This window comes from Lissotriton vulgaris, chromosome 1_1 (assembly GCF_964263255.1).
Source record: "Lissotriton vulgaris chromosome 1_1, aLisVul1.2, whole genome shotgun sequence".
NCBI lineage: Eukaryota > Metazoa > Chordata > Amphibia > Caudata > Salamandridae > Lissotriton > Lissotriton vulgaris.
Window position 1 is genome coordinate 224860820 of NC_141685.1, and position 11494 is coordinate 224872313.

The 11494-nt window shown below is 45.4% G+C and overlaps 2 non-coding genes across 2 annotated transcripts; both read right to left on the reverse strand.

Annotated features, from left to right (window-relative positions):
- Nucleotides 1–2689: 2689 nt before the first annotated feature.
- TRNAE-UUC (transfer RNA glutamic acid (anticodon UUC)) lies at nucleotides 2690–2761 on the reverse strand. Its single transcript has one exon. It is a non-coding gene; the product is annotated as a tRNA-Glu (tRNA).
- Nucleotides 2762–9586: 6825 nt separating this feature from the next.
- TRNAE-UUC (transfer RNA glutamic acid (anticodon UUC)) lies at nucleotides 9587–9658 on the reverse strand. The gene has a single exon. It is a non-coding gene; the product is annotated as a tRNA-Glu (tRNA).
- Between the last annotated feature and the right edge of the window lie 1836 nt (nucleotides 9659–11494).

The window sequence follows — 11494 nt, forward strand, 5'->3', positions numbered from 1 at the left end:
TGATACCCATCAAATCCTTCATCCTCAGCAATCTCTTTTCTGGCTGACAGGTCCCAGACCATCTCTTTGGGCACGTTTCTCTCTAAGGAGATGAAGGTACATTCTGGAGTCCCTGAGGGCTCAATATTGAGCCCTTTATTGTTTAATATATATATGGTCCCGCTCATCACTTTAATTGAGTCATATGGCATATTAGTAACATCATATGCCGATGACACTCAGTTGATTGTTCCCTTGGAGAACAATTCTACAGATGCTGAGTTGAATTTCAAGAAGTGTTTGAGAGATGTCTTCTGTTGGATGAATCAAAATCATCTTAAATGCAACACCAGCAAGACGGAAATCTTGCCTATCTGCAAAAATTTCCAATTCTGTCCCACCAAATGGTGGCCTGAGGACATCCCCGCGCCACCGCAAGTAGTGGCATCAGCGAGAAATCTGGGCGTTTTATTTGACGCCGATTTATCTTTTGACCAACATGTCAGGAGTGTTGCAGGAAGCTGTTTTAACATCATTAAAAAAGTTTTTTGACCTGCTTCCCATCGACTCAAGAAAGGCAGTGGCAGTGGCCTTAACTCTTGCACGTCTTGATTATTGCAACGGCCTGATGGCAGGTGTCAAAAAGAAAAACACTCTCAAAAAACTCCAAGGCGTGCAGCATGCAGCGGCTAGACTTGTGCTCAAGTTACCTAGGAGATCTTCTGCCTCTGCTGCACTCAAAACCCTTCATTGGTTACCTCTATCTAAAAGAATATTGTTTAAAATCTTAATTATAGCTTTCCGTGCATTTAACGGCATTGGCCCGATTTACCTTATCAAACGGTTTCCACATTACAGTCCCGTAAGGACTTTAAGATCTTCAAGTCAGAATTTAATCAAGCCGTTAAAATTCAAACTTAAGACTAAAGGAGGCAAGTCTTTGTCCTTCCTATCTGGCAAAGCGTGGAATTCTATCCCTAACCATCTTAGAACTCTAACTCAGGAAAATCAATTTAGAAAACAACTCAAAACGTGGATTTTTTCGTTTTCTGACGATTATGTAACCTCCCTCATATAGCTTTTCCTGTTTAATTTTATTGCACACTGTTTTGTCAGCGCCAGGATGCTCCTTTCGGAGCGATTGTTTGCGCTTTAGAAATACACAAAAATATACAAATATACAAGCAAAGTAAAATGGGGATGCACTTAACTGACTGTGGAGCAGCAAAGAAAGAGGACACTGTCACTTCAGTCTGGGCTAATATAGGGATACTCTCTATGGTGGGTCATGTGACATTGGGGTGTTCATGGGAAATGTAGTCTTTATTACTGTTTTCTTTTTATTGGTTGCTGTGAATAAAACAGTGAAGAAATTAGAAGCATAATCGGAGCCTCCAGCCCTGACATAGAATTGTCCTATCTCTGTACCGTCTCTCTCACTACAGCCCTCCCACTGAGACATCTCTGCAGCCGTGAACAGTGACGTCAATGCACAACTCCAGACAAGGGAGGAGACTCCGTGAGGGATGGCGGGAGTGGGCGGGAGGGAGGGTGTGTTTTGTCCTACCAAGATTTGGAGTCTTCTTTAAGAGCTGCAGCCTGAGTACCAAACTTTGTGGGGACTCTGAGTGAGCCTCTCGTAAAGCCAGGCGCTGTGCCACTGTGAAAGTGACGTTACACCGTACAGCGCTACTCAAGCCAATGCAGGGTTTCAGAGCGCTTTACCTCACACACGCGCATTATATAGAGACAATGAATGATACAAGTGAGCATGTATGGAGAATGTTACATAAGACAATGACGAATACAAGGTGTAGGAGTCGTGCCATAAGAGGTATGTTTGAAGAGTGCTTGGTCTGGAGAAGCACAAACTCAGGATTTAAACACAGTAGTTGAGGTTCACTTTATTAATAAGAATATATATTACCCAAACAAAACATTTTTTTGCAAACTTAACATGACGAAAGACTGAGAAAGAACATGAGGATCTAGCGTGTGGCTTCCAGTTTGCTTGCAGCTCTTTGATGCCAGTCCTTAGCTCACTGTGCTATATGGGAAGGGTTGTAATTTATGAACCGAAAGTTCCAAAGCTATCGTTGTGACAATAGCAGTAACCCACTGAGCTATCCACATAAAGTATGATTCAGTGATTTGCACTTACACATGCTTATCCGCAGGCACATTAACCCTTTACTCTATGTATGATGGGTCAAAACTTTCACTAGATACATCTGAGCTCTTTCCAGCGGGCAGATTAATCACCGGAATTATCTTGAAATGTTTAATATTGCTTGAACATACAGGGTGCAGGGGAACTCTGACTCTGCTGCAGGTGCTTTTAAGCCTGCAAGATAATTAATAAAATAATACAGCGCACCTGGAGCATGGCGCCCAGTGCGGTGGCACCGGGCGCACGACCCTAACGCCAAACAGGTGTAGCCCAACAGTGAAAAAATGGAAAGGAACTGTGGCTTTGCAAGCACTATTGGCTTTGCAGGAAAGGAACAGGAGCTTTCTTGTGGTGACAGCCTGTAAGAGTGCAGCTTCCGTTTCACTGACCTGTCTATTAATAGCGCTCCCGACGAGGGTGGCAGAAAGCAGAGCTAGCAGGGGGGAAAAATGAAAGAAACTCTTTGGAAAAATAGGAGTTAGTGCAAGCTTTGTAGAGACTAGAAGAGAAATGCGCAAATATTTAATTAAAAAATGCACCTTCCCATACCGGGAGTCGAACCCGGGCCGCCTGGGTGAAAACCAGGAATCCTAACCGCTAGACCATATGGGAGATTGGCTTGGAAGACTTGTAACTGAAATCCTAACAGGGAAAGGTCAGAGAGCAGGGACAGAGTTTCAGGGTGGTCGGGGATGTCAACATGAAAATTAGAATCGCCTAATGGGAGAAAGTTTTCTTTAGCTTTAAGATGTTGTGCTAGTAGTTCTGTTAGAGATAGGGTAAATCCATTACTTGGCCCAGGCGGACGATAAATCAGAGCTCCTTTCTAATTTTCTTTGGAGCCTGGCTTTATCTTAAATATCATCACTTCCATCGATGGGCAGCAACTCTGTTCGATTATGGAGACTCTCAGGTTTTCTTTATATATTATGGCTATCCCGCCTTCGGTTTTAATTGGGCGGTCGAGCCTTAGGATTTTATATCCTACCGGAATTCCTAATGTTATTGCCGGGGTGGTATGCGGTTTTAACCAAGTTTCTGTTAAGAAGCAAATTTCAGGACTAACAGTGTTTATAAGATCCCATATCTCAAGGTAGTGTTTGGGCAGAGAGTGTACATTAAGAAGAAAACGTTTCCATCCCTTAAACGCTGGTGTTTTCCTAACCGCGCATCCAATGGAAATGGCGGTATGAGATGCTTGAAATCTACACTGTATGCATGAAAAGGGACCTTCCGGGCATGGCCATTGATCACGGGCACAACACACACCCCCTGTGGTCGTAGGTTATGTAACGCTTGGGAAGTGTACCTGAGTCTGGAGCCCTCCGTAAGTACCATAGCAGATCTTGGCTTTGCAAGCACTATTGGCTTTGCAGGAAAGGAACAGGAGCTTTCTTGTGGTGACAGCCTGTAAGAGTGCAGCTCCGTTTCACTGACCTGTCTATTAATAGCGCTCCCGCTGAGGGTGGCAGAAACCAGAGCTGGCAGGGGGGAAAATGAAAGAAACTCATTGGAAAAGGAATATGCTACTTACCAGTATGCATCTGTTCTTGGCATAGAGGGCTGCAGAGTGGTACATTATGAATAGATCGCCATCTGGTGTTGGGCTCGGATGATTGCACTTTGTTTTTCTCTTGGAGAGTCTTTTGTATCTTGGTGACTCCTCCCTTGGTTGGTAGTGCGCATGGGCATCGGCTCCATCCTTAGATTGTTTTGCCATAGTAGGGTTAGATGGAGTAGTATAGTAGAATACAGATAAGAGTGCCCATGTAAGTGTATCTAAATAAGATAATGTTGGAACAGACACAGGTTTCCGGGGAGGCTGGGAGGGCATGTACCACTCTGCAGCCCTCTATGCCAAGAACAGATGCATACTGGTAAGTAGCATATTCCGTTCGAGGCATATGGGCTGCAGATGGTACATTATGAATAGACTATACAGCAGTTTTCTCCCTAGCGGTGGTCGCCCGTGTCTGTTGCAACTGTCTGAAACAATGTTTTTAGTACTGCTTGTCCCACTCTAGCTTGTTGTGTTGTGTGCACATCTACACAATAGTGCTTTGTGAAGGTATGCGGTGTAACCCAGGTAGCTGCTCTGCATATGTCATCTAGTGGAATGTTTCCCAAAAATGCCATAGATGCTCCTAGTTTATGTGTAGAGTGAGCTCTAGGAGGAACAGTTAATGTTCTCTTTGCCTTTAAGTAGCATATTTGAATGCATTTTACAATCCATCTGGCAATGCCCGCTTTGGAGATGGGATTGCCTTTATGTGTAGGAGAAAACGCAACAAATAGCTGTTTTGTCTTTCTGAAAGTTTGTGTTCTTTCTATATAGTACAATATGGCCCTTTTAACGTCCAGTGTATGTAGGGCTCTTTCAGCTACTGTTTGTGGTTTTGGAAAGAAAACCGGTAATTCCACTGACTGATTGATGTGGAATGCTGAAATAACCTTCGGTAAGAATTTTGGGTTTGTTCCAAGAACCACTTTATTTTGGTGTAGCTGCATAAATGGTTCTTGAATCGTAAAAGCCTGCAGTTCACTTACTCTTCTAAGTGACGTGATAGCTATGAGGAAGGCCACCTTCCATGTGAGGAATTGTATTTCACACCTATGCATCGGTTCAAAGGGTGGCCCCATTAGTCTGGTAAGCACTATGTTGAGATTCCAGACTGGGGAAGGTGGTCTTCTTGGTGGAATGACTCTTTTGAGTCCTTCCATGAAAGCTTTAATTGCTGGTACTTTAAACAGTGACAGATGTTGCCTGTTTTGTAGGTACGCCGCTATGGCTGCGAGATGAACTCTGATAGAGGTATATGCTAGGTTACATTGCTGTAGGTGTAATAGATAGCAAATGATTTGTTTAGTAGATGCGTCCAGAGGGTTGATGTGCTTACTGTTACAGTGTATAGCAAACCTCTTCCATTTTGCTGCATAGCATGCTCTGGTGGTAGGACGTCTTGCTTGTTTAATGATTTCCATGCATTCTGGTGGTAAATCTAAATACCCAAACTCTATGACCTCAGGAGCCAGATCGCTAGGTTCAGTTGTTTGGGATCTGGGTGCATTATTTCTCCATGGTTCTGTGTAAGATGCATGGGTAATAACCTTAGCTTTTGATGTGGTACTTGTGAGAGTTGTAGCAGCGTGGTGAACCACGGCTGTCTTGCCCACGTGGGTGCCACTAGTATCATTGTCATTGAGTGTTGCTGTAGTTTCCGAACCAGTAATGGAATTAGTGGTGGAGGAGGGAACGCGTAAGCAAATTTGTTGGACCAATTTATCCACAGTGCATTGCCCTGGGACCTTTGGTGTGGGTACCTGGATGCGAATTCTTTGCATTTTGCGTTCTGATGATTGGCAAACAGATCTATCTCTGGTTGCCCCCATTTTTGGAAGAATGGCTGTAGTATTTGGTCGTGCAGCTCCCATTCGTGTACTTGTTCTGACTGTCTGCTTAGGATGTCTGCTATTTGATTTTGAACTCCTGGTAGGTGTTCCGCTAACAGGTAGATCTTTTGAGGAATGGCCCATCTCCATATGTCCTGTGCTAGTCTGGACAGTTGGAGAGAGTGTGTCCCCCCCTGTTTTTGAATATAATACATTGCAGTCATGTTGTCTGTTCTGATCAGGACTGCTTTTCCTGCTATTTGTATTAGGAAAGCCTTTAGTGCTAGAAATATTGCTAATAGTTCTAGGTGGTTGATGTGCAGTTTCTTTTGCTGCACACTCCACTTCCCCTGTACTGTGTATCTGTCCATATGCGCTCCCCATCCGGAGAGCGATGCGTCCGCTGTTATCGTCACTTGTGGAATTGGCTCTAGGAACGACCGTCCCTTGGAAATGTTTTCTGTGTTCCACCACTTCAGAGAGCGATGCGTCCGGTCGTTTACCAACACCAGATCTGTAATCTGACCTTGAGCCTGATTCCACTGTGTCGCTAGACACTCTTGTAGTGGGCGCATTTGTAGTCTGGCATGTGGTATTAGCTGTATGCAGGAGGACATCATGCCTAATAGTTGCATAAACACTCGTGCTGGTAGTAAGTGTTGTGGTTGAAATCTTTGTATTAACCCGACCATTGTCTGTACTCTGATTGGGTTGGGGTATGCTATTGCCTTCTCTGTGTCTACTGTAGCCCCCAGGTATTGCTGAATCTGGTTTGGTTGCAGGTGTGATTTTTTGTAGTTCACCGTGAACCCTAGGTGGTGCAGCAATTGGATTGTCTTCTGTGTGTTGTGAAGACATTCTTCCTTTGACTTGGCCTTTATTAGCCAATCGTCCAAGTATGGGAAGACATGTATTTGTTGTCTTCTTAGGTGTGCTGCCACCACAGCTAGACATTTTGTGAAAACTCTTGGTGCTGTTGTGACACCGAACGGAAGGACTTTGAACTGATAGTGTTGTCCTTCTAACACAAACCTTAGGTATTTCCTGTGGGCTTTGTGAATTGGGATATGAAAGTAAGCGTCTTTTAGATCCAGTGTAGAAAGAAAGTCCCCTTTCTTCAGTAAAGGGAGTACTTGTTGGAGCGTGACCATGTGGAAGTGCTCCGAATTTATGTACGCATTGAGAGGTCTGAGGTCTAATATCGGTCTTAGTGACCCGTCCTTTTTGGGGATCAGGAAGTATAGAGAGTATACTCCCGTTCCTTGTTGATCCTTTGGGACCTTCTCTATTGCATGCTTTTGTAGAAGTGCTAGAACTTCTTCTCTTAACAATGTTAGATGATCTTGACTCATTGGACGCTGTTTGGGGGGGATGTTTGGTGGGGTAGCTGTGAGTTCTAGGCAATAACCATGTTGGATAATTTGTCTCACCCACTTGTCTGACGTGATGTTTTCCCAGACAGGTAGGAACTGTGATAGACGTCCCTCGACCGGTGTTATGTTGTCTGGGGGGAGTTCTATGAAGTCACTGTTTTGGTGTTGAGGCGTTGCGGTTGTTATTATTTCCGCGGCCTCTACCCTTATTGTTGTTACCTCTGTAACTCCCTCTTGAATTACCTCTGGGTGATGTTGGTGTGAAAGATGTGGTTTGCTGATTTGTTCCTGTGTTCTTTGAGCCCCCTCTATAGGTGGATCTACGAAAGGAACCTCTGTGTGTTGGCTGTTGCAATGCTCCCATTGACTTAGCCGTTTCCGTATCTTTCTTCATTTTTTCTAATGTCTCGTCTGTGCTTGAACCAAACAATGTTTTTTGATCAAATGGTTTGTTCAGTAGGGCCGTTTGTACTTCTTGTTTGAATCCTGAGATTCTAAGCCATGCATGTCTTCTTAGCATGACACTCGTGTTAACAGACCTTGCTGCAGTGTCTGCTGCGTCTAATGCACACTTAATGGAAGTATTGGTTATTATTTTACCTTCCTGTATTAATTGATCTGCCTTTTTCTGGTGTTCTTTTGGGAGATGTATGAGAAGTTTCTCTAACTCATCGTAATGTGCTCTGTCATACCGTGCGAGTAGTGCTTGTGTATTTGCTATACGCCAGCTATTCGCTGCCTGTGATGCTACTCTTTTGCCTGATGCATCTATCAGCTTTGATTCTTTATCTGGTGGAGGTGCCTCTCCTGTAGATAATGAGTTTGCTCTTTTACGAGCGTTTGAGACCACCAGCGAGTCTAGAGGTACATGTCCTTTAATAAAAATTGGGTCCTTTGGAGCCGCTTTGTATTTTTTATCAATTCTTGGGTTTAGCACCCTGGCTCTCACTGGGTTTTCGAATATTTCCTCTGTGTGAGTAAGAAGACCCTTTAACATAGGAAGAGTACCTGATGTTCTCTGTGCATTAGGTAGAGTCTCTAACAAGAAATCTTCTATTTGAGGTTCTGTATGCATGTCTAACTTGTGATATTTTGCTGCCCTATTAATTAGCTGCACAAAGCCTGTGTTATCATCAGGTGGTGAAGGCTTTGAGGGATATAGTTCTGGGTCATTGTCCTCATCTGACCCTACATCATAATTTTCCCATGGGTCCTCCTCATCTGGGATGGTTTCATCATCCCCCTGAGGTTCTCCCTCCCCTAGATCACTGTCTACATCTGACTGAGGTGTAGCTGGTCTTGGTGTGGAAGGTGTAGGAATATTTGGCCTATTGTGAGGAATAGGAGAAGAGGGTGTGACCCTAGGACGAGGAGAAGCAGGAGGAGTTATATTAGTCCCCATTGTTCTCTTCTTTGGAGGAAGAGGTCTATCTTCTGATTGTTCACTCTTTCTCTTCTTTGTGACCACTTTCCCAGTTTGTGGATCAATAAACAAGATCTTTTGTTTTGGATCTGTCTGTTGCTCCTGAATCGGTACCGAAGGTGCTGGTTCCGAGAGGTGCTTTTGTTTTCGATCGTCAGATCTTGTTGTTTTCGGCACCGAATGTTTGCTCGATTCCGACTTTCTTGGTATCGAGTGTCTTTTGGGCGATAAGGAATATTTATGTTTCGACATGGAATGTTTCGGTACCGAGCTCTCCTTTGCATGTAGCCTCGGTGTCGAAGTCGATGTCGCCCTTTTGTCGGATCCGACATGGTGGGAGTCCGAGTGTTTCGGTTTCACTTTCGGTTTCGTTGCCGGGCCCGAGGGCGGGGCGTCGGAAACTTTTTTCAGCGGTTTGACCGGGCCCGAGGGCGGGGTCGTTACCGCACGGGGTCGATTTTTCGGTAAGGGGACGTCGTCACTCACTGTTTGTTGATCGATGAGTTCCTCAGTCTCCGACTGGTCCCCTTCCGACCCCGACTGTTCTTCTTCTTCTTCCTCGATTTCGATTTGGTCGTCTCCGAACAACTCCGGGATCGCTTCCGCCTGCATTCTGGAAACCTCGTGTCTTCGAGCTCGACGATTTCCAATCGTTAGCTTGGAGGAGAATGCTGCGCAGGCTTCGCAGTCCCTGGATTCGTGTTCCGGCGACAGACAGAGGTTGCACACCTCGTGTAGGTCCTTGTGTGGGAACTTAGCACCACACTTTGGACATTTTTTGAATGGAGTCCTTTCCATGGACTCCGGGCTTGACTGCGCCGAGAAAGGCCTCCTGTTCTTCGACGTAGATCCAAGTTTTTCTCTTTGATTTTTAATTTGCAACGCGTCGGAATGGAAATGAACGCGTTCGATAACAATACAGTCGAATTGGAAAGGGAATACGCGGCGATAAATCACTTATTTCCGAAGTTGATCTGGAGCGTCTCGATCCTCATCCGAACCCGATGGCGGAAAAAAACAATCTAAGGATGGAGCCGATGCCCATGCGCACTACCAACCAAGGGAGGAGTCACCAAGATACAAAAGACTCTCCAAGAGAAAAACAAAGTGCAATCATCCGAGCCCAACACCAGATGGCGATCTATTCATAATGTACCATCTGCAGCCCATATGCCTCGAACATAGGAGTTAGTGCAAGCTTTGTAGAGACTAGAAGAGAAATGCGCAAATATTTAATACAAAAAATGCACCTTCCCATACCGGGAGTCGAACCCGGGCCACCTGGGTGAAAACCAGGAATCCTAACCGCTAGACCATATGGGAGCTTGGCTTTGAGGATTTGTAACTGAAATCCTAACAGGGAAAGGTCAGAGAGCAGGGACAGAGTTTCAGGGTGGTCGGGGATGTCAACATGAAAATTAAAATCGCCTAATAGGAGAAAGTTTTCTTTATCTTTAAGATGTTGTGCTAGTAGTTCTGTTAGAGATAGGGTAAATCCATTACTTGGCCCAGGCAGACGATAAATCAGAGCTCCTTTCTAATTTTCTTTGGAGCCTGACTTTATCTTAAATATCATCACTTCCATCGAAGGGCAGCAACTCTGTTCGATTATGGAGACTCTCAGGTTTTCTTTATATATTATGGCTATTCCGCCTCCGGTTTTAATTGGGCGGTCGAGCCATAGGATTTTATATCCTACCGGAATTCCTAATGTTATTGCCGGGGTGGTATGCGGTTTTAACCAAGTTTCTGTTAAGAAACAAATTTCAGGACTAACAGTGTTTATAAGATCCCATATCTCAAGGTAGTGTTTGGGCAGTGAGCGTATATTAAGAAGAAAACTTTTCCATCCCTTAAGCGCTGGCGTTTTCCTAACCGCGCATCCAATGGAAATGGCGGTATGAGATGCTTGAAATCTACACTGTATGCATGAAAAGGGGCCTTCCGGGCATGGCCATTGATCACGGGCACAACCCACACCCCCTGTGGTCGTAGGTTATGTAACGCTTGGGAAGTGTACCTGAGTCTGGAGCCCTCCGTAAATTCCGTAGCAGATCAGACAGAGTATATAGCCCTTAGCCCCGTCCAGTCGCGGACGGGTGCAGACGGGCAACTCTTTGGCTACTCTTCGGCGTAGCTTCGGCTCCCCTGCGCGCAACCGCTGCGCGCTCAGGAGGGGGCGAGGGCTAAATAGCCCATAGAAAAGCAGGCACTTGAGCGCTAACCGCTCCAGCAATCACCCCACAAGAAGTGCCTGGCTCTCCCTGACCCGCCCTCCGCGCAACGCTACTAGCTACCACGTCGGACCGGGGTGGGCAGGAGTGTAAATCGAGCCCAGGCTTTCTTTTCTGACCAGAGGTGTCGTCCTCCCCCTATTGATTCAGGACTGAGGAGAAGTAGCAGAGGTAGCGCTAAGTACTTGGCTATCACAGGAAATTTAGTGTTTTAAAATGTGTGCTGACACAGAGAATTTGATTTTTTTAAATGTGTGCATTTCACAAATAAAATCCGTTTTTTAAATCAACAGCAGCATTTTTAAATCAACAGCAAAACAGCATTTAAAAGCTAGCAATTCTCTCAACACAGCAGCTTAGGCACAGCGCAAGGCACAGTTCTGATACCTCTAGCGAGCAAGCGGATCGGGATGACTCTTCCACCGTCACCCTACCGCAGCTCGCAGGTGTAAAGTCTCCGCCTAAATCGCCCAGAGAAAAGCAGGCACTAGAGCGCTAACCGCTCCAGTAATCACCCCACAGGAAGTGCCTGGCTCTTACCCACTGCAGTTGTAAGGTGTCAGCAGGAGCCTGGACCGAGCAGCTGGGATTTAGAGCAAGAAAAACGCTGCTCCTGTGCTCTGTCAAGCCCAAAGGATTGTTAATACCAGGCAAAATGGCCACCAAGCATGCGCGATGCCGGCCGCTCATCAGCACAGAAAGAGGACTGCACATCAGGTCAATGCGTGTCCTCGCTTCCTTTTACTCCCTCCCCACTGACACACAACATGGGTGCCAGACGCCCAATCAGGGAGGCAGAGCGCTCCCAGAGCATGTGCTCGACTAGGCGATCCGTAAGCTTGAAGGACAAATACTTGCAATCACGCAATCAGTGACAATTACCAAGCGCAGAAAAAACACACTTGTAAAAGCGGCAAAAACTACA